The sequence below is a fragment of the Globicephala melas genome, chromosome 1 (assembly GCF_963455315.2).
Source record: "Globicephala melas chromosome 1, mGloMel1.2, whole genome shotgun sequence".
Taxonomy (NCBI): Eukaryota; Metazoa; Chordata; class Mammalia; order Artiodactyla; family Delphinidae; genus Globicephala; species Globicephala melas.
Window position 1 is genome coordinate 122,459,847 of NC_083314.1, and position 23,400 is coordinate 122,483,246.

The 23,400-nt window shown below is 36.6% G+C and overlaps 1 protein-coding gene and 1 non-coding gene across 7 annotated transcripts in view; one reads left to right on the top strand and one right to left on the bottom strand.

Annotated features, from left to right (window-relative positions):
• The window catches only part of SLC44A5 (solute carrier family 44 member 5), a 377,697-nt gene that overhangs the window by 23,560 nt on the left and 330,737 nt on the right, over positions 1 to 23,400 (top strand). The window lies entirely within an intron of this gene.
• On the bottom strand, positions 22,335 to 22,406 carry TRNAE-UUC (transfer RNA glutamic acid (anticodon UUC)). The gene has a single exon. It is a non-coding gene; the product is annotated as a tRNA-Glu (tRNA).

Here is a 23,400-nt window from a genome sequence, read left to right on the forward strand (position 1 = left end):
TGCATATTGAAGACAAAACAAAAGCAAAAAATTAAGAAACTATGAACTATTTTGAAGCTAATAAGATCTATGATCAAAGACTGAGAAGACTTAAAAAACTAGAAGTGACTACATAGGCTAATACCCTGAGTAAACAATAGCTAACACTTATTGTACACTTAGTATGTGTCAGACGCATTTTAAAATGTTTTATATTTACTAAAATGTTTTATATTTATTGAATTCAATTACTTAATAAATATTTATTGTGTACCTAGTCAGTGACAGGTATTAATTTAGGCTCTGTGGGATATATAACTGGACAATAAACAGAAAAAACCTCTGCCCTCAGGCAATTTATATTCTAGTGGGAGAAGACCCATGATAATCAAAATTAATGAGTAAAACATAGTGTGTTTTATGGTGGTAAGTTTTATGATGAAAAATAAAGGAGCAAAGGAAGGAAGGGTGTGTGAGTGAATGTGGGGTTCTTTAATTTCAAAATGGTTAGTCAGGGAAGTCCTCATTAAGACTGTGACATTCGAGCAAAGACCTGAAGTAGGTGCTAAAGACATCTGGACATCTAGAAGAAGAAAGGCCCAGAAAGGGGCAACATGTGCAAAGGCCCTGAGGTGGGAGCAACTGCACACATTCATTCTAGGTGCGACAGAGAAGCCCATGCGGCAGGAACCAGCAAGTGAGGAGGAGAGTAGCAGGAGAAGATGAGGTCAAGGAGGTGATGAGGGACCTGATCATGTAGGCCTGGGCTTTTATTCTGAAGCAATGCAAAGCCAATGAAGGGTTTGAGCAGAGAAGTGACACAATCTGACTTATATTCTAACAGGATTCTTTGAACTGCTCTTCTGAGAATAGACTGGGGTGGGGGGTGGGGGCAAGGATTGGAAGAGGAGATCAATCAGGAAGGTATTGTAATAGTCCAAGCAGAGACTATGGTTCTTGGAGCAGGGTTGTGGAGTGGTGGAGCGTAGTGAGAAGTGGTTGCATTCTGTTTGTGTTTGGAACATATGGCCAATAGGTAGAGGAAGAGTAGAATCAATTATGACTCAAGGCTTTTGTCCTGGGCAATGGAAAGAGGAAATTACGACAGAGATGTGAAGACTGTGAAAAGAATAGGTTTGGAAGGGGAAGATCAGCAATTTGGTTTTGGACATTTTGAATTTGAGATGCTTGTTAGGTAGTAGAGATGAATCCTTGCTACATCTCTCTGAGGTAGTTACTATTATTGTCCCTCTTGTGCAGACAAAGTATGAGTATAGAAAGGTTAATTTCTCTTTATTCACTCAGGAAGTAACAGAGGCAAGATTCAAACCCAGGCACTCTGACACCACAGCTCCTGATTTTAGACACTGAGGGGTCTACATCTAAGGAATTTAGAAATGAGCATGGTCGTATTGAGTTATGTAGAATTATAACATGGAAAAGTCCTACCAACCGTAAGATCTAGGACACCTGGCAGCTTAGGTTAAAATGGCTCTTTTAAAAGGACCATATATAAAAATTTAAGTGGTTAGCACTATGTCCATGTCCATCTCTATCTCTGTGTCTATTTCTCTCCCTCTTCACCTTTATCCTAGAGATCTACTTCTCCATACCTGCCTGGATGGAGTGGGAAAGAGTTTTCCATACTACATAACTCTATGTAGCTGTGGAAACAGTTCCTATTTTGATCACTACAAATTTCTGGCACTGTTAATCTCAAGCGCTCCAGTATCTTAGGTTCAAAGCAGTTCTTGTGCTTCCTGATTACTTCCTGAATGTTGAACCAACATCCTTGTTTCCTAGGAATCCATAGGTTATGGCATTGTTCAGGGTTAGTATATCTTTACAGTTCCATTTGGCTCAATGTACTTATAATTTAACTTACCACATGGCAGCTGTTTAGGTATTCTTTGTCAATTAATCTCCACATATAAGCACAGCCCAGATAACTTGTGTTGCATTGTATAGTATATAACTTAGCAAAACAAATTATTGCAATTTAAATATACACTCTCTATATTAGGTAGGATAGCATTAATGTGGACTCCTTTATATAGTTCATCCAAACAACTGTGGAGTTAAAAAATTTATTTTTTAAAGAATTACTTATGAGCTAAGTTTCCTACTAGTTCATAGAAAATGTTTTATATCTTGGCATGACATCCCTAGAAATATGTATTTGTAAATGAATGGCTGACATACCATTAACTATTCAGCAATACATTCACCAAATCAATACAAATGTAGCACACTGTCAATAATATGATTCATTTGTCAATTGGTGGTTGGTCCCATCAGAGTAAGTACGATATAATAAAAGCTAAATTTTTTCCTTCCTATATTATATGCTGTGTTGCTGCATGATTAAACGAAATTGTTAAAGTCAGAACTCATTATATTTCATACTTACAAATAATAATACATGTGGCTGGAAGCAATTAGTGAAAGAATATAATTTGTTGAGGGAATTTAATCTTAGGGTGCATTGAAACAATGAATGACTTGGAGTTAAGAAGCTTGATTAACTATTCAAAATGTGGAGGATGTAGAAATTAAGTAGTTTTAGGAAAAGAAAATGATTTTTGGATTTCTACTTGTGTAAACTTTAATAAGCATTTTAATGTGTTATAAGTGTTCTTTAGAAAATAGGAGCGATAATACCCCTCTTCCCTGGACTATGCTTTTCGGAGTACCTGTCCCTAAGACTTCCTCATTCTTCATTGTCCTTGTTTATGACCTTGAAGGAATGTGTAGAGCTACCATTCACTTAAAGACCCAACAGGCTCTCTTGTGTTGACTCCTATTATTTCTTCAGCATGTGGCATATAACTATTCATAAATGCAAATCAAATTTTTTCCTTTAGTGTCTTTCATTGTTTAAATAATTTTCATGCATTACTTATTCCTCCAATATGGGCTTACGGCTTTTGCTAATGACTGAACCTAGGAGAGAATAGAGCCACATCTAGGAGGGATGTGCTTTGTAAGGTAAATAGCATTGCACTGATCTTGAAGGGTGCAGGTGTTGGATTATGGGGTGCTTACTGTAGGAGTGAAGCTCCAATAGAGGTGGGTCACTGAAGGTTACTTGCTCCACAGTTTTGCCTAAGAGCCAGATCTGCTTCTGCTCTTACATTATTAAGCAATTTGCTTTATCAGCACTGCTGGGTTACAGTTTAGTACCAGGAATATTTATTATTTTAAATAGTTCATCAAGATTTATCTGTTATTTAAAACTGCAAAAATTTCAGCTGACACAGAAGAAGAAAAGGTCTCAAGTTCAGTGACAGATAATAATTTACTATTAGGGTATTCTTGCTTAAGTCAGATAGACTGAAGCCAAGTAGCACTATTTAGATCATTTACTAAACAATATCAATGTATATTTTCTGGGCAGGCTTCCTTGAGATTAGATTGCTGCAATGTAGTCTATCTGGAAAAACTTTTGAAAATGCAACTTAGAAAATGAGAGAGGCCTGATAAACCGCAGGGAGAACATTGTTTTTGTCCTCTAGTTCCACAGTTTACTCCTAGGTGCAATTCAAGGTGTTGGCTTTGATGTATTCTATTTTCTTGGCATGTTCTCTTTTTCCAAATGTTTCTCATGAAGCTTATTCAGCTGAGGCTGAAATGAGTTGAGACTTTTGCTGACAGTCTCTAGCCATATTTGCTGATGAACTGGGTGTACCAGTGCTTGGGGTGCATAATTATATTTACCATAAGTATTAGAACTAGGTAGAAGATGCAAGCCCTATATTTGAACCTCAGTATGGTGAAAACATTGTACATATTTCTCAAAGCAGCAAACACTCTCATAGGAAGAGGAAGGAAACATTTTTTCTGGCTTCATTACTTGAATTATACTCCATTTAATTCTTGTACTTATTTACATGATATTTATTAGAGCAGCTTCTATTTGTTTCATAAAATAAACCTACATCATTTTTGGTGGCAGCAGGGCCTATCTGGGGTGGAGTCACTTCACTTATGTATGGTCACTGCCAGCTTTAGGAGTCAATCACACTCAGCAACATTTAAACACATTCATTTCACATTACCTGTGATGGGGACACGCTAAGGAATATTTTCATTTATCCATGCATTGATGAACATTAAATTTTATTGAAATACTAAATTCATTGGTTAAAAAAGTCTAGCAATACAGAACAATTTATAATAAAAGCTACAATACCTTAGAGATACAGCAGTAACTAATAGAAGAATCAAAACAGAGACTGTTAAAGGTTGGCCACCTCTGGGGGTAGGAAAGGGTGTGGCTGGATGTTGTGCCTATATATACACATACCACTATACCTTGATTTATTTAATTTTTAAAAGTTTAATTTTCTTCTTGATATGTTAGATTAGGACTGAATTTATTTGCACCACTGTTCATGTTCCCATTCCCCTTTATCTACATATAATTAATTATATCAGTACAGTCTGCCCTCTGTATCCACAGGTTCCAAATCTGCAGATTCAGAGTGCAGACTGTACTACACCATTGTCCATAAGGGACTTGAGTATCCGTGGATGTTGGTATCCAGGGGGTCCTGGAACCAATCCCCTGTGGATACCGAGGGACAACTGTAGTCTGTTTCCATACAGATTACCTTTGGTACTTGAAAACATAATTAAATCTTCATTTCTTATTCCATTAACCATGGACAGTACTCTTAACTACCCACTTTGTAAGATGAACACATTATAACTCTAATTCTTTCTTCCATTTCTTTTCATCTTCTACTTCCCAATCTTCCAAGTCAATAAAACAACATTTCCATTAATATTTACTGCAAAGCCGTATATAGTGTGTTGGTATTACACTTCCTTGTCTATGGATCTAATGTTAGGACTTCTCTGTCACTCAGTAGAGAATGTACCTAGCATCAAATTGCAATGGATTATCTATTTAAACATCCCACCAATAGACTTTATCATATCCTTACCTCTTTCAGAGTTCTCAATCCGTTCAGTCACCCTGCCTTCTTTTCCTCCTGGGGACCTCCCTCCTGGGGCACTGCATCCCCTGAGTCCAGTCTGTAGTGGCTCCTCTCTAGGGCCTTTCCAAAGCTGTCCTCCTGAGACTTAACTTTCACTCTCTTGAACAGCACTCTCTGTTGTTTGGATCTTATGTTCTTTTCTAGTTTACATCCTCAAGTTAACTTCCTAAGGAAGGAGGCACAGGAGGAAAACATCTTGTAAACCAGAAACGTCTTTATCCTACTTTCATGCTTAATTGCCCCATTCATTTAGCTGGAAATCAGAATCCTTGGTTGAAAATCATTTGCTTTCAGAACTTTGAAGGTATTGCTTCATTGTTTTCTAGCACTTTGTTTTGTGGATGAAAAAAAATCTGATGTCAGACTAATATTATTTGTTGATTTCCTGTTTTTTACTCTGGAATTTTTTAGGACCTTTTCTTTATCCTTTGTGTTTCAATCAAACAATTTATATATGTATGTATTTACTTTAGCTCTAAGATATTTTCTTGTATTATTTCTTTGATAACCTTCTCCCTTCTATGTACTGTCTCCCTTTTTCTCCAAAATTTATTAGTGGGTATTGAATATTCTGGATTTAATCCTCTTTTTTTCTTTATTCCATATTTTCTGTTTCTTTGTCCTACTGTTCTATTTCCTGGGAGATTTCCCTGGTTTTATCTTCTAATACTTCTCTTGAATTATATTATTCATCTAAAGCACTTTCTTATTTACTTTTTAAAATAATATCTTCTTCCTGTTTATGTTTTCTGGAATCTGAGAATAATATTTTGACGTTTTAAAAAGTTCTCTTAAATCCCCTGGATTATCATTGCTTCTCGTGGGGTCATTTTTTCCTGCTAGTTCATATTTATCTTTCTTTTTTTTTTTTTTTTTGCGGTACGCAGGCCTCTCACTGTTGTGGCGTCTCCCGTTGCGGAGCACAGGCTCCGGACGTGCAGGCTCAGCGGACATGGCTCACGGGCGAGCGGCATGTGGGATCTTCCCGGACCGGGGCACGAACCCGTGTCCCCTGCATTGGCAGGTGGACTCTCAACCACTGCGCCACCAGGGAAGCCCTATCTTTCTCATTTAACATTACAGGCTTTGCTCAAATGCCTGGTGATTTTGGTGGACTGTTTATGTGGAAGAATGAAACTGACTGGGGGCTCTGGGTACATGAGATGTTTTTCTGACTGGCATCCTCTGCTTTTTGGTTCGTGGCTGGGGTACCAGCCATTAAGCTTGGGAATCCCTAACGACCAGGCCAAGGAAGGCTTTAATCAGCCCTCTAACACTTAGACTTAATGCCTTACTTCTTAGTATGATCAGAGAAGATAGCTCAGACCTTTGTGCTGGGTTACCTGCCTGGCCTCGGGCAGTCTTACTTCCTGGGATGTGGGAGGGACCTTCCTGGGATGGGGGAGGGGCTTGTACAGCTTGACTCTTCTCTAAACCAAGGATCAGTAAATGTTTTCTGTAAAGGGGCGATAGTAATATTTAGGATTTGTGGGCCACATACAGTTTCTGTCTTTTTATTTTATTTTTATTTTTATTTATTTATTTTGTGGTACGCGGGCCTCTCACTGTTGTGGCCTCTCCCGTTGCGGAGCACAGGCTCCGGACGCGCAGGCTCAGCGGCCATGGCTCACGGGCCTAGCCGCTCTGCGGCATGTGGGATCTTCTAGGACCGGGGTACGAACCCGTGTCCCCTGCATCGGCAAGCGGACTCTCAATCACTGCGCCACCAGGGAAGCCCCGTTTCTGTCTTTTTAAAACAATGCTTTAAAATGTAAAAACCATCCTTAGCTAACTGGCTGTGAAAAATAGGTGGTGGCCTGCAGTTTGCCAACTCTTGCAAAACAGACCTGCTGTTAATCCCTGTTTTCTGCCCTATGTTTCACTCTCAATTTCTGAGTCTCAATCCTGTCTGGGACTGGGATTTTATAAAGCAGTTTGAGCTCCCCTGCATCCCGCCCCCTCCCACCCCCCTCCTGATCTTCAGCCTTTCTCCCTTTGTATTCTGGGCTGTTTCTTTCTTCTCTGATTTCTTGGTCAGTAGCCTTCCATCTACTTTCTGTCTTCCAAGAATCTGTTGCAAATTCATGTCCACTAATGGCTCCCTCCCTGTTGTGTTTTGCTATTGTGGTATATGCAGTTGGTACCTATATCCTCTCATCACCTCCAGTTTTCCAGTACCCATCCCATCTTTCAGCTGCCAGCACCTGCAACTCTTAGCGTGAGGGGGCCGTCTGGCTGTAGGAGCTTGCGCTGCCGGCCCGTGCAGGCCGGCTAGAAGAGCCAGGGTATGTCCCCTCCCACCAGCCCTCAACCGATGGCTTTCAGGAATTGGTGGGTAAATACCCTAGCTTCCTTGCTCCTCTGTTGGAGTATCTCGGAGGTGCGAGTTCTCCCCAGGCTCCAGAGCTGCTGAGCAGGATTGAGCCCCAGGTGCTTACAGTATCTTGTTTGATAATGAACCCTCTATTGGCTCTCCCTTGTTCTGTGACTCTCGTGACTCACGCTCTCCCTCCTCTACTGAAGTTCCTGGATTCCTTCTCACATAAATTGGTTGAATTCGAATGCTTATCAAGAGCCTGCTGCTGAGGAACCAAAATGGAGATAATCATGGGTTAGTTTTTTTTCCCTTTATTATAATTTTAATTAAATCTCAGGTAGAGGAAACAGATAACTTTGAGTACTTTTATTATACTGAATCTGAATCTGATTAATCAATATTATATTGAGTATTTACCGTGGGCCAGGCATTATCTGTGGGGGATAGACTCATGAATTAGCCTTGAATTCTAACCTGCAAGGAGCTTGTGTTCTACAGGGTAGATAATCCATGCAGTAGAATGTTTGAAGTGTTCTTTTTTTTAAATAATTAATTAATTTTTGGCTGCGTTGGGTCTTCGTTGCTGTGTGTGGGCTTTCTCTAGTTGCGGCGAGCAGGGGCTACTCTTCGTTGCGGTGCGTGGGCTCCTCTTTGTGTGGCTTCTCTTGTTGCTGAGCACGGGCTCTAGGTGTGCAGGCTTCACTAGTTGTGGCACGTGGGCTCAGTAGCTATGGCTTGTGGGCTCTAGAGCGTAGGCTCGGTAGTTGTGGCGCACGGGCTTTGTTGCTCCGTGGCATGTGGGGTCTTCCCGGACCAGGGATTGAACCCGTGTCCCCTGCATTGGCAGGCAGATTCTTTACCACTATGCCACCAGGGAAGTCCCTGAAGTGTTCTTAAGAGAGGCTGAGATGTACGTGCCGTGGGGCTTAGCAGGCATGAGAAGTTATTTGCAGATGGGTGATCAGGGATGGCTTCAGGAAGGGAGTGAGATGAGAGCTGGGTAAAGGAGAAATCAATTTGAAAACAGAATGCTGGGGCTGGGCATTCCTAGCGGAGAAAACGGAATGAACACAAACGCTCCTCAAGAGGCATGTGAGGAGGACTGGTTGACTCGAGAGAAGCCTTCTATTCCTGAGAGAGGACAAAATGATGTAAAACAAGCATGAGTACATATAAAAACACAGATGTGTGTGTGTGTGTTCATTAACTCAAACTGTAAGATGTTCACGTGAATATTGATGGAGGTTGCTGATAATTGATTTATATAATTAGGAGTTTGGATTTGATGTGGGAAACAAACGGGAGCCATCAGATTCCTCTGAATCCTGAAGGGAAATTAAAAACTTATTTAAGGGAGAATGTTGTGACTTAGGATGTTTTATTTTTGTGAGGGATAGATGGAACGGAGATGAGGCAGAAGCAGTTGCAGGTGAGTGTGATTTTTCAGTCTGCATTATTGTAGGAGACTGTGGGATTAGGAATCTAAGGGCTAATTTGAGAAATATGGAGGAAAAAGCAGATAGAAGTATGGAGAAGTGGGAAGCAAGGAAAAATTCTAAGAAAGACATCAAGCTCTTAGGAATCTCTCAAAGTAGGAAAGATACTAGACAGAGTAAAAAAGAGAAAGGCCTGCATCTGGACCAGTTAGAATTGAGAGGGTAAGCTAGATAGGTTATTGGGAAGAACTCTGCTTTATCATCTACTTATCCTGTCACTATTTCTGATCATTTGTGTCCTTCAGAAGAGTTGGTGAGGAACTGTGTAAACCTATTGAAGGTTAAGCTTTGGGTTCATTTTGGAAAAAAAAAAAAAAATTTTTTTTTTTTTTTGGTTCTAGTCCTTAAAGAGGTTTCAATGGGAATAATTAAAAAAATAGAAAGTAATACACCCTTCATTGATAATAAAGTCTTGAGCTTAAGTGAGACTCTTAGAGCTTTCAAATTGTACATTAGAATTTCTATTTAAACTGATTTACTGCTGTAGCCACAACAGTTGATCTGCTGACTTCCATGTGAAGGCTTCCTGTATGGAGAAAAAGTACAAAACAAAATTTAATGCTTTCCCACAATGTCAATTTCTTAGGTACCAAGCCAGAAATTAGCATTATTAGTGGGGAAGGACACCCTGTGTCTAGCTACCTGTATTTAACTATATGCTGAAAAGACTGTGCTCATTACTGCAACTGTAAGGTAGCTGTAGCCACACGTTAATAAGTTATGAGCTACTATCTCAGAGAAATTACTCTACCAATAGTAAGTAGCCTATATTCTATTTTTCTTCTCCCTTGGATATCTGTATGGAATAAAATTAATTCAGAAAACAACAATCTTCGAGAAGTGGGAAAGCTTAAATTACCTCATAACTGGCCTTCGCCTCCCTTCCCCACCCTTATTAAACAGCATTTATTGATAGAATTATTCTAGCATGTTAGTTGCTCTTTCAGACGCTAAATCTTAAGCCTTTTTTTTTTTTTAATTTCACACATCCCTTCAAGGTCACCTCCCACTGTCTCTTCTGTTAGCAACTGCTATAAATGTTATCACACTCTTCTAGTTTTCTACATTTTTACCTATTACTCATTTACCCTGAAGATTCTTTTCCTTTCTTTTGCCATCCAACAATATGCAAGCAGGCTACTCTATAGGAATTCTGCTCTCTTAGGATTTTAGAGCGAACAATTCCTCAAAAGCCCCCAGGTAACTTAAGAACACCTTTTTTCGGATCTCACCCATTCTTTTTAAAAAATACATCATTGCTTATAATCTACAGTAATATAATTAGAATATTGCTGCTTGGTTACTGTCAGATATTTCTGCTTAGCAAATTATATGAAAAGTTCTAATGCCAGGACAGGGGGTACATCTTCTGGGGGGAACTTCTGAGGTTATTATTTATGGGGTAGAGCTGCACTTAAGAAGGTAGCACATTTTCCTTCCACATCTAGCTGTGGAAAAAAGTGCAGCATCCTGAAGAAACCAGGGATACCTGAATACCTCAGAAATTATATGACTTTGTCTAAATTTATCCACTTCCAAGATCATATAATCATTAGGCTTAGGAGCCTGAAAGAGACCGTAGAGATTGAATATCCACCTTTGCATCCATTCAACATTCCCATCCAGTACTTGACCAGTGAAAATATGAGGTAGAAATGGAGAAACTTAACATAGTAGCTAAAAGTGTGGGCTGTGGAGTCAGACATTGAAATCTAGACTTTGCACTTAAAATTATGAATTGTAATCCAAATTTGGACAGGTTAATTAACTTCTTTTGCTTTACTCTTCTCAACAGTAAACTAGGGATATTAATACCTACACCATGGAATCACTGCGATTAAGTTCTGTCCTGGACTATCTTAAATATTAAATAAATGTAAGCTGTTGTTACTTGTTACTTTCAGAATATGTAAGGACCATTTCTTTAAGTTTGTGCTAAAATCTTTTATTGACTCTAGTCAAAGAAATGCACTGTCTGTCCAGCTTTTTGAATGGAATCTTTTCTGTTGTATTCTGCATTGTATCAAACTAAATTAGTAACATAGTTTACACATCATTCACATGTATACACATGTTTAAGTTATTTAAAAAATCTAGCTACATTTTCAGGAAGGTTTTAATAAAAAGGTTGTTAGAGATCATAAAAATATTTACCTTTTAGCAGGATGGTTTATTTTCATGCTGATGTTGGAGCTTTGGGACAGTGCTATTTTGCATGACTGTTAAAAATTACAATAAGAAAGACAACACATATTCTGCTTTAACTGTGGCTGGAATTGACTTTTTTTAAAAAAATAGACTCAGTCTCAGACCTTTGAAAAATAAAGGCATTTTTATTGCTAATTTGATTCTATCAAAATGACTTCTGAATCTTATAGAAGAATTTTAGTTGTTACAAGTAGACTTGAGGTGACAATCACATGTATTTTTATCATAATAGAACAGTACTGGGATAAACTTCTGCCCCTTTTAATTTTTTATGAATTGGTACTCTAATTATCGGGCACTGAGTCTCAATAACTTCTGGTGCTGTGGCATTCTGTTCTCTCCCAGTTCACACAGGCTTCAAACACTGATTTCAGAAGTGCCACATTACTGCATAATGTTCCTGGTTCATTGTCATGAACAGATAGCCTGAAGTAGAATGTATGCTATTTAAAGACAGCAAAGTTTTTTTCTTTTTAGTTTTTTTTTTTGTTTGTTTTTACATTTGAATAATACATTAGTGTGAAAAATAGTACCTTCAATATTAAGTTTTGGAAGCCAAATTGAATTGCACAAAATTTCAAAAGTTTGTGTCTCAAATGTTACTTTACTACCTATAAAACTCTATCTGTACCAGGTAGGGAAAGCATCTCATATTTATTTAGTAGCTTTCCAGTACCAGACACTTCAAATACATTGTATCTGTAATTGTAATTCTCGTAATTGTTCCTAGAGGTAGGAATTATTACCCTCATTTTATAGAGGAGGGAACTGAGAGTCAAAGAAGTAAAATGATTTGCAAAACTAATAAGTGCAAAGCAAGGACTTACTTGAATCTGGACCTGACACTAAAGACTGTCTGCCTTTCCACTCTACTGCCTGGAGCGAAGAAGAAAGGAATGTGTGTAGTGAAGTATGGAAATGAATAGCGCCATCTGGAAGGGCAGTTCTGCCAAGTTCTAATATGAAAAGTGCTGGACCTCAGTATAGCAAACGTTAACGTAAAGTTGAATCCCTTTACTGAATGATCCCACTCTTACAAAACACTCTGAAATACATTTTAGTTCTGAGTTCCCATCCATGAGGGTACAGCATTGGCCATAATTGCTGCTGCTGTAACTTTGTACATTAATGGCAATTTTGTGAGGCTAGGTGAATTTTCCTATTTAGTTAGAGCTTGATTGTTCTCTCTAGACTTCCCTTAATTTCCTGCTGAGATCTTATTAAACATTTTGAGGATGAGCTAATCAGTGTTTTGCATCCTTTTAATAATGTGAATGCTTTTTCTTCAGCATAATTTAATGTGAGACTATTCAGATGGAAATAGATCGAAAGACTCCCTCACCAGTCATGGTCTCTGAAAATGGGCTCGCTTAGTGATGCTGATGGGTAGGCAACCTCATTAAGGTTTAATATGAGGTAGAAACTTCAGATAAACGTTTGTAAGTGGACAACAATTTATAAATAACTTTTAGTCATTTATTCTTTCATTCTCAAAATTAATGGTTCCAGGTCACTTGTACATACTGAAATTCCTTCTGGGGGTATTATGAGAGGAAGGTGATCCATTCACAAATCTTCAGAGCCAAATTGATAAGCTTTTGATGCTTGTGCTTTAATGCCTATTGATTGATGCTCAAAAATCAAATTTGCTCTTCCCTCACCCTAGTGGATCACTTCAGCATAAAATCAGAATGCTTAATTTGAAACAAATTCTCCCAAAAGGAGAAACAGCTCTAATTTTCCTGTAGACGCTATCAGTACTGCTTCTTTGGGTTTAGTGTTAGATTACATTAGTTCCTGGGTCAAGATAGTTCATTGGCATATTATAACTTTTAACAAGAAGCCAGAGTATATTTGATAGTATGCTGTTGTATGAGGTGAAAATATGTTTTGATGACTTTGATGGCAAGAATCTTTTCATATAGTTTCACATCATTTAAGTATGTAGAGACATGGGAAATAAACCAGTCTTTTTTTTTTTCTTTATGCTACAGGGTACACATTTTAAATTTTAGCAGCATAATTCAGATTTTTGCCTTATGTACTGTATTACTAATCTGAATATTTTCCAATCAAACTTTTTGAAGAAACTTCTTGTGATTTGGTTTTAAGCAGAGTTGGAAATCATAAGCTGCTTGTGTAATTTTCAGACACCTTTATGAAAACTGAAACAGTCAAATGCTTCCATATCTAATGTAATGGAACAGTTGTGTTATTTTCAGTTATTATATGGTTTAGGATGATGAGCTCACACAAATATAACCATTTCTCTTACATTTGATACCAAGACCATGACCCTGGCTTGTCTTATGGAGAATGAAAGCATATTTTAAGTTATTTGTATATATATATATGTATATATATGATTTATCTTACGGTATTCGTTCAACTAATCCTTTTGGCTATCATTTGTTATATAAAAATAATTTTTTCCAAAGACCATTAAAGAACATATCTGAATGGGATGATAAGATAGAAAATTTCAAGATTTTGGAGTTCAGAGTAGGTACAATAGATAAACTACTTTTACAGAATGGTTTCTGAATAAGGCCCTTTCTTATTCAGGTGTGCCATTAAAATACACATGAGTATTTAAAAAATACTCACTTACACTTATCATCTTATACTTTTCTTCAGTGTTAGTGACTTGGTAAGGAAACTGGTCTTAAACTGTTAACCTCAGCAATTGCTTAACTTAGTTTTACATCTCCCAGAAAAACTATCCCTGAGATTTTACTGTGAAACTCTACTTACATCCAAAATCCTTTTATTTTCCCACCAAAGCAGGGATTCTGTTATTTGCATACTTTTTTTCTTCCAGTTGTACTGAGGTATAATTGACGTACATCGCTGTATAAGTTTAAGGTGTACAGCATAATGATTTTACTTACGTACACTGTGAAATGATGACCACAGTTCTAGTGAATATCCAACATCTCATAGAGATCCAAAAAGAAGGAAAAGAAAAAGAAATTTTTCCTTGATGAGAACTCTTAGGATTTACTCTTAACAACTTTCATATATAACATACAACAGTGTTAATTACATTATTTTTTAAAATAAATTTATTTATTTATTTTTGGCTATGTTGGGTCTTTGTTGCTGCGCATAGGCTTTCTCTAGTTGGAGCAAGCGGGGGCTACTCTTCGTGTGGTGCGTGGGCTTCTCATTGCGGTGGCTTCTCTTCTTGCGCAGCATGGGCTCTAGGCGTGTGAGCTTCAGGAGCTGAGGCTCGCAGGCTCTAGAGCGCAGGCTCAGTAGTTGTGGCTCACGGGCGTAGTTGCTCTGCAGCATGTGGGATCTTCCTGGACCAGGGCTTGAACCCGTGTCCCCTGCATTGGCAGGCAGATTCTTAACCACTGCGTCACCAGAGAAGCCTATTAATTACGTTATTGACTGTATTCCCTACACTGTACATTTCCTCCCCCTGACTTACTTATTTGTAACTGGAAGTTTATACCCTTAATTTCCCTCATCTATTTCACTCATTCTCCCACCTTCTGCCCCTCTGGCAATCACCTGTTCATTCTCTGTATCTATGACTGTTTCTGTTTTGTTATATTTATTTTTTAGATTCTACATATGAATGAAATCATATGGTATTTGTCTTTCTCTGTCTGACTTATTTCACTTAACATAATACCTCTAGGTCCATCCACGTTGTCATAAATGGCAAGATTTCATTCTTTTTAATGGCTGTGTAATGTTCGTGTGTGTGTGTATGTGTGTGTACCTGCCACATCTTTATCTATTTATCCATCAATGAGCACTTAGATTGCTTCCATACCTTGCTACTGTGAATAATGATATTTTCATACTTTTATGAAATGGTCTTGTATAAAACTATCTTATGTTAAACTATACTATCTTAATGATATTAATATATGTGTAACCTATATTTAAAATTCCATAGAATCTAATTATTGTCTGTCAAAGAGAAAAAAATAACATGTAGAAGTTTCAGTAGTTGAAAGTAACTCTAAACAATCTCAAAGCAGACACAATTTTTGAAATATAATATACAAATATATCTGGATAAACTTCACATGTTTTCCTGTGAGCTGTTTCTTGTGTTGTTTCACATATTGAGGCTTACTGTGGTGTCATGATAGCTAGAAGAAATCGTAGGAGCAAAAAATCTTAGCTAAGAAAAGTGGGTGATGTCACCCATTTGATAGAGAAAGAGATTGTGGGAGGATATAGATTCTGAGCTGGCTGAAGGTAAAGATTAAGGGAAATTTTCATAAGGATGAGAAAAATAAAAGTTACAGTATTATCTTAGCAATTACTTTCAAATACTGTCATAAAATAATAAAGAAAATTATGTGAAAATGGTGATATAATTTTTGGAATTATTTCTAAACAAGATGTTTGGGGTGATGATGTGGGTGGGGCAAAGGAGAAAGAAAACATTAATAATAAAAAATGGGAAATATTAGAACCTAACATGACTATCTACTAGGAGAGTATTTATCAAAATTTTATTGAAAGATCCTAAAGTTGTGTTTGTTATAATGAAAAATATTACATTAACATGGCTCTTGATAAGATGTAACCTGTATCTCCAAATAAAATTTTTGCACTTCCCTTATTCCAGTGCAAATCAGATTATAGCCATCACTTCATGGTAAATTATAAAAATAATCAATAAATTAAAAATAACCATAATATGACAGTAAATGATAACCTCAAACATTTTTGATCACTGTGTTTGTTGAAAATGTCAGATCTTATTCTGCCTATAGTAGATCAGGGAACCTCAGGAAATTGGAGGGATTTCGTGATATAAAATAGTTAAAATTTAAAGCATTTGATTTTCTGTTTTTAATTTTATTCAGCCAAGGATTATAAGACTCTCTCACTCCCTCCTAAGTGACAAATTCATTAAATATTTATTGATCATTTATAATATTGGAATATTAAGCCCTGCAGTATTGGATGTTATGGGTGCTGGAGATATGTAGTGAAAAATACCAAGGTTAGTGTTCTCATAGCATCCACATTCCCTGGGAGAAGAAGGACAATAAAAAGAAATGACAAATGCATGTAAAGTATACCAATTTGCATTAACTACTATCAGGAAATATTAAGAACGGTAAGAGTAATTTTTTTTAGGGTAAGAGTAATTTTTTTTAGGGTAAGAATAATTTGAACAAATTACCCTAGCCTAGCTTCATTGAAATAAAATATTTCTATTCTTGTCCTTTCTATTGTCAAGGAATTTGCTAATAATAAACTCTGATAGTACAGTGAGACGCCATGACTAATTACACATAATTGGTTTCTTCACTTTTTCACATATTACAGAGAGCAGATTGTGATTCCAGTAAATTTGGATCATGCATAGAAAAGATTTCAGGCAAAAGTGATCCACGGAAATAGACACTGACATCTTGTTTGCTGCCAGAAGCCACAAATAAATGGCTAGCAGAGTGTTGAATTAGCCCATGGACAGATGTATGGGAGTCTTGGAGCAAAACAGTTTTAATCAGGGGTGATTTTTAATCTTCTTAGAATTTTTACATTAGATGTAGCTAAATTGGATTGAGTACCTAATTTATTATGAACCTGGTTTAGGTTTTGGTCACTGAATGCATACATCTAAAATGTAACTGTTAGAAATCTCAGTAAAGTGTAAGCCCATTTGTCAGTAGAGTAGGTGATTCATAGTAGGTGATAAATAAATATTTTTTGAGGGACTAGCTTGTTCTGAGGAACTGAGCAGAAACTGAGGTTACTGCATTCCTGAAGGCTTTTGCTCAGTCTTGGGGCACAGGAAGGTAGAGGACCCAATCCACTATAGATAAAACTTTGTTGGGAAAAACATAAACCTGCCAAAATTTTAAAACTTCTTGTGAAATATTCTTTTTCAGGATTTAATTCACATACCAGACCATTTACCCATTTAAAGTGTCCATATTTTTTTTGTATATTCACAGGATGTTCAACCATCATCACAATCCAACGTTAGAACATTTTGTCCCCCATTAAAGAAACTCCAATCCCATTAGCCGTCACTCCTCATTCATCCAACCCCCTCAAATCCTAGGCAGCCACTTACTTAGTTTCCATATCTATAGATTTGCCTATCCTGGACATTTCATTCAGATTTGTTATGGCCAAATAAAATTCAATTGTTTAGAAATGTTTGCCATATTTTGTTTATCCATTCATCAGTTGCTGGACATTTGAGTTTCCACTTTCTGACTGTTATGAATAATGCTTCTATAAGCATATGTGTACAAGTTTATCTGTGGAACTGTATTTTTATTTTTCTTGGGAATATACCTAGGAGTGGAATTGCTGGGTCATATGGTAACTCCGCATTTACTTTGTTAAGGAACTGTCAAACTGTTTTCCAAAATGGCTGTACCATTTTACATTCCTATCAGCGATTTATAAGGGTTCTAATTTTTCCATATTATCACCAACACTTGTTATTGTCTTCTTCTTATAGCTATCCCTGTGGACTTGAAGTGGTATCTCATTATGGTTTTGATTTGCATTTCCGTGATGACTAATGATGTCAAACATCTTTTAATGTGTTTATTGGTCATATGTATATCTTATTTAGAGAAATATCTCTTCAGATCTCTTTGTCCATTTTTTAATTAGGCTATATGTCTTTTCACTGTAGAGTTGTAAAATTCTTTATATATTCTAGATACGAGTGCTTTATCAGATATATGGTTTGCAAATATTTTCTCCCATTCTGTGAGTCCAGGGATTGGCAACTTTTCTGAAGTTACATCATAAACCATCATGAATAATTTCATTATATTTGAGAGGATGTTTTATGGTAAAGGGATAAATGTTCATGAAACTACTGTGATTTTAAGGACCCTGATCAAGCCACTCAGAAGTATGGATGGAAATGCAATGAGGTAGTATTTTTTAGAAAGACTAAGAAGATTTCCTTCCTCTTCTTCCCACCCACCACTTAAACTCATAAAGAGTTTTTTGGTTTTTAAAGAATGAGAACTTCTCTGTAAGGGTGTGAGGGTGAGGTTTAACACTGGCCCTGGATATGCCATTCAATCATTTATGTGTCATAAATTACTTCATTTAGTTTTCATAAGAGCCCACTTGAAATCCCACCAACTCTTCCAATTCCTCACTCCTGTGAGTGTTTCCTCTACCATTTCCCTGCTGTTTCAGAAACCTGATTCTTCCAAAGAACCCTTTCCCATGGAACCTGCTCATTCTCTCGTGCTCTGTGTGTCATAGATCCCCCAAATCTCGTGTGAGTTGCATGCTATCTGGAAATCATCCCTATCCCTTCTCTTTACTGTAATTCACTGACATCTTGGCCACTCTCTCACGTCCATCAAGGCTTTAGTATCTTTCCCCTCAAACTTGAGGCTTATTATTATTTATTATTATACACTATTTATTATTATTCTAGGTGTCTTCATCCGTGTATTGACTGCTCATTTCTTCTTTACTACATCCAATAATTACCTACCGTCCACTAGATCAGATTCAGACTTCTCAAAATAGTACTCAGTGCCTCTAACTTAATTGTCCAACATTTTCATACCCAGTGCTTGATGCTAACTGACCATGAAAGCCAGAGATGTCCTTTTTGTGACCCAGCCAACTCCTACAACCTGTGTGTGTTTCTAGCTCTGTCTTTTGCCTGTGTGATTCCTAGTATTTAGACTCTACTTTTCTTCTTCATATTCTGTCCGTCATTTAGAACCCTATTTCAGTTCTGCTTTCTTTTCCCTGACTGCTCATCATGATTTCCTATTACACTTGTTTGAGCCAGACAGTGATTACTTATTAAGAACTGGTTATTTACTACAGTTTCTGTACAGTTCAATTTAACACTTTAAGAGCACTCTGATTTTTCATGGTTTTGTGCTTGTAAGACTTTTCTTATCAATTGATAATAGACTTCTTGTGAGTAAGTAAATGTTTGCACATCTACCACAGTGCCTGAAAAGTGGCACATGGTCAGTAAGCACTGGTGTTTGTACACTGACTCTCTGATACCTTTGGGAATTCTTCAGTCGCTATCATTGAGATTATCTGAGTTTTGTTTAATAATAATAATAATAACCTATTATCTTATGTTGATTTTGGGGGGAAATGTGTGACTGAGATCACTCTGCACTTTCCTTCTCCTTGGATGGGTCTGATTCCACATGAATGTGTTTTTTACACATTCATGATTAGACAGTGTTGATTTTATGACAGTGCCTCAATATTGAGGTCTCAGGGCTTACATCAAAATACCGCAAAATCATTGATAATAGGAGAAAAGTATACACAGTCCATGTCCTGTAGTTCTATATGAAAGCTTGGGGATTCTCTGAATATGATCTTTAAATTTTTTTCTTTTTAAAAAGCAGCTAACCAACACTATTAAGGCACTATTTATATTTGAGTGTTTCCTTTTCTCTGAGTGGAACAGCAAATCAACTGTGTGCACCCTTCATGCTCATAGATGACAGAGGGCAGTGAATTGTGCTTACTTTGAATACCCACTTCTGTTGGTTTTAGTACAATGCAATATCTGTGCTAATTTCTACGCAGCAGTCTGAAATCTGCAACAGAAAATAACTGATATGTCTGCATAAGCAACACACTTAATCTTTGGTAAAGTAATTTGAAAATTTGTGTTACATTTTATCAAGTGATAAAAATTTTAGATAGTATGTTTCTAAAACCTCTCAGGCGTAAAGTCTACAGTGCTCTTGCTATTACTTGAACATCTTGCTCAACTGTCTTGCTGTTACTTCTAAGGAAGTAATAAAAATGAAAAATGTGAAGGAACAGATCAGAATTGGAAGGGCATTTGTTGTGCCAATTATATACATTTACCGTAGCACTTATCAAATTGTTATCATTAGATTTTTTTTTTTTTTTGAGGGCAGAGGCTATGCTTTATTTCACTTCTGAACCTAGCACAATGCATGTTTCATAGGTGCTCAATAGATGGCTGCTGAATTTATATGTTTTTGGAGTGGGCTAATGTATAATGAAGCTTTAATAATTTAGACTGAAAAAGTAGATTCTTAATGTTTGACTCACTGACCACAAATTATATATTAATATATTCATAAATAACAATTAATACTCATATCATATTTAATACTTGAAAAAATGCTGTTTCACAACTACTGAATTCTTGAACAAGTGAATGACACCCAGTCCAATTGACCAGGATACTTGCACGTACTATGTATATAATGTGTATGGGCTTGATCTCATAGCTGGAAGTTATGAATAGAGTGTGGTTTGGATTTTAGTCGTTGTGGAAACATTTAAGCCTTATAAATGTGAACCATGTCCTTTTTCTTTCCTTGTTTTAAAATTTTATTTTCCTAGAGATGATATTCTGCCTATCTTGCCTCTTCTTCACACTCAGGTAATACTTGTCAAATGTGAAAATTGTCTTGACAGAACACCAGAGAACTTTCTAGATATGAGATATTCAGAAACCGGTGCTAAATCACAGGGTACTACAAGAGGTAAAGCTGATGATTAGATAGAAAAAATGCAAAGTTAAGCTATAGGTCACCATGTCCCACTCCTCCCTTCCACGTATTCCTTCCACTTTAGGGAAAAGCAGAAAACCGTTTTCCTTAATTATGCTTGCTCTCTTAAAGTATAAGAAACTAACGTGTCTCTTACCAAATACCTACGTGTTTCCTGTATTCCATACTCTATCAAGTCCATGTTCCTCAGGATGTTTTTCTGAGGGGGATGAGTCTGGCTTCTTTCACTCAACATAATTATTTGGAGATTCATCTATGTTTTTGCATGTTCAATAGTTTGGTTCTTTTTCTCGTTGAAATAGTATTCTATGGTATTGATATACAAACATTTGTTTTTACCAATTGATGAGGAATTTTGAGTATTTTTAATTATTTTAATTTAATTATTTAAATTTAATTTAATTATTTTAATAATTGTTAATTATTTTGAGTATTTTTATTATAAGTATCTCACTCCCAGAACACTTTGTTCATAAATCTAATGGAACATTTCTCATAGCATGTTAAACTAGGTTGTTTTCATACATCCTCCATTAGACTATCCTGACCCTTCGAGATAGGGGAACTGTATCTTTTTCATTCTTTCTCTCCCAGCCCCTAGCATAGTGCTGTGGTTTTGAATTGGTAGTCCATGTAAACAACCCTCTTAGGTGAAGCCAAAACTTTTTCTTGATCCTGTACTGTCTCCATCATCACCACTTATTGATTCATTCAAATCAGAAACTTGAGACATGTTTGTTTGCTTTTTTTTGAAAATCTACTTTGTTTAGGTATAATTCCTACACAATAAGTCACACATTCTTGTTTTTCTAAATTTAAAAATTTTAATACAATTTCTCAAGATTTTACTGCATATCTACCTATATTGGCTATATTCCCTGTGTTGTGTAATACATCCTTGTAGCCTATCTTACACACAGTAGTTTGTACCTCCCATTCCCTCACCTCTGTGCTGCCCCCCACCCCACCCCCACCACCGGTAACCACTAGTTTGTTCTCTGTCTGTGAGTCTGTTTCTTTTTCTTATGGTGACTAGTTTGTTGTATTTTTTAGATTCCACATATAAGTGATATCATAGAGTATTTGTCTTCCTCTGTCTGACTTATTTCATTTAGCATCGTGCCCTCCAAAGTCCACCTATATTGCTGCAAATAGCAAAATTTCATTCTTTTTTATGGCAGAGTAGTACTCCATCATGTATGTATGATATATGTGTGTGTGTATGTATATATACACACATATATATGTATAATGTGTGTATATATATATGTATAAATATATAAATATAAATACATACATAAATAAATAAATAAATATATGCATGCCACATCCTCTTTATCCATTCATCTGTTGATGGACACTTAGGTTGCTTCCTTATCTTGGTGATTATAAATAATGCTGCTATGAACATTGGGGTGCATGTATCATTTCAAATTAGTGTTTTTGTTTTTCTCAGATATATACCAGGAGTGGAATTGCTGGGTCATGTGGTAGTTCTATTTCTAGTTTTCTGAGAAACCTCCATACTGTTTTCCACAGTGGCTGCATCAATTTACATTGCCACCATCAGTATACGAAGGTTCCCTTTTCTCCACATCCTTGCCAGTGTTTGTTATTTGTGTTCTTTTTGATGATAGCCATTCTGACAGGTGTGAGGTGATATCACTGTGATTTTGATTTGCATTTTCCTGATGATTATCGATGTTGAGCATCTTTTCAGGTGCCTGTTGGCCATCTGCTTTCCTCTTTGGAAAAATGTTTATTCAGTTCTTCTGTCTCTCTTTTTTTTTTTTTTTGCCATGTGGCATGGCTTGTGGGATCTTAGTTCCCTGACCAGGGATTGAACCTGGGCCCTGGCAGTGAAAGTGCCAAGTCCTAACCACTGGACCACCAGGAAATTCCCTGCCCATATATATATATATATATATATTTTTTTATGTTCAGTTGTATGAACTGTTTATGTATGTTGAATATTAATCCCTTATTGGTCGTATCATTTGCAAATATTTTCTCCCATTTAGTAGGCTGTCTTTTTGTTTTGTTTATGGTTTCCTTTGCTGTGTAAAGGCATTTGTTTAATTAGGTCCCATTTGTTTATTTTTTCCTTTTATTTCCTTTACTTTCGAAGATGGATCCATAAAATATTGCTGCAATTTAAGTCAAAGAGCATTCTGCCTATGCTTTCCTCTAGGAGTTTTATACTACAAAGCTACAGTAATCAAAACAGTATGGTACTGGCACAAAAACAGACACATAGATCAATGGACAGGATAGAGAGCCCAGAAATAAACCCACACATTTATGGTCAATTAGTCTACAATTAAGGAGGCAAGAATATACAATGGGGAAAAGACAGACTCTTCAGTAAGTGGTGTGGGAAAACTGGATAGCTATGTGTAAAAGAATGAAATTAGAACATTCTCCATCTACACCATCTACAAAAATAAACTCAAAATGGATTAAAGACCTAAATGTAAGACCAGATACTATAAAACTCACACATTCTAAGTAGCTAGATCAATGACTTTGAAAAGTGTATAGAGCTGTATAAACCATCAAACCAATTAATCTGTCACCAAAGTTCACTCTTGTACCTTGACAGTTTCAAACTGTCAGTCTCTTGCAACCCTCTGTCCCAGGCAATTACTGATCTGATTTCTATCAATATAAAGTGGTTTTGTCTGACTTAAAATTTCATTTAAATTAAATTATTCAGTATGTACTCTTTTATTTCCAATTTCTTTCAATTTGCCTAATATCTGTAAGGTTCAACCATATTGCATTGATTTGTCCTTTTAATTGAGGGTGTTTAATCCATTTACATTTAGTATAATCGTTGAAATATCTGGGTTTAAGTGTACCATCTACTTTTCTTTTTTCCATTTTGTCAC